Consider the following 1,068-nt stretch of genomic DNA (forward strand, 5'->3'; position numbering starts at 1 on the left):
ATTACTTTCATGACAGCGCCCTCTCTACTACAGGAATCTATTTACCTTTAAGTGAAAAACTGTACAAAATAGAGCAGAATTTTATGTGTGCAATCAAATTTCAATGACCTTGATTGATTCTCTTCTGTCAAGAGGAGTTGAATACTTCATGAGTCCATCTTCTCCACTCTCCTCTTAATTTAAAGTCTTTCTTGAAAGGGCTTAAAGGCTGTTGATCTTAGCAGCTTTCTTAATACTGATGATCTAGCTTATTCTTGGTCTGTTCCTTGTCCATTTGGTGGTTTTCCATCCCTGTAGGGCAATGAAAGGTAATCTCTGTTGATTCATTCTGTTTACATGCCCATACCATTTTAATCTCTTTTTTTTTAGTTTGTCTTATATTAGTTGTTTGTAATTTAGTTCAAACCTCATTATTTGACTGGTCTTTCTCTCAGTCCATTTAGTTTGGTTTATTTTTTGTAAGCATTTGGCTTCAAACGTCACATCATTTTGGAGCTTTGGCATAGATGTTGGTGTTGAGTGACTGGAAGAATCTTGATCTTGATGTCGGTTCTACCGAGTGTAGATGTTGATGAATCTGTTGGTGCAGGTGCAGTACTTCCAATCAGTGGTGAGAACTCTCTCTCCCTACATCCCTCTGGATGTACTGTGCCTGCACCAGCAGTTCATCAACATCTACACTTGGTAGAACTGACATCAAGATGAAGATTCTTCCAGTCACTTAACACCAACATCTATGCCACATATCATGTCACCATGATGGGGAGATGCCTGGCTTAGGATAAAGTAGGGGGAAATCCCAACACTGGCACTGCTGGCTACAGACACCTGGAAGTTCGCCTAAGAAATCTTCAGCTTACAGATGTCTGGAGGGCTCATAACCCCTATTCTCGAGGAGTTACAGATGGACAGGCCAAGGAATCGGCACACTGCTCGACCGCTTTTATCTATCATCATCCCTTGTCTCCAGAATCAAGACCATAAGGCACGTTGACTTCAATACCAACATCTCGGACCACAGAATCGTTGTGCTGACCTGGCATAATTTTGAAACAGTATAAACTGGTC

Source organism: Typopeltis vanoorti, chromosome 19 (genome assembly GCF_054136105.1).
Source record: "Typopeltis vanoorti isolate ZY-2024b chromosome 19, IOZ_Tvanoo_1.0, whole genome shotgun sequence".
Classification (NCBI taxonomy): Eukaryota; Metazoa; Arthropoda; class Arachnida; order Uropygi; family Thelyphonidae; genus Typopeltis; species Typopeltis vanoorti.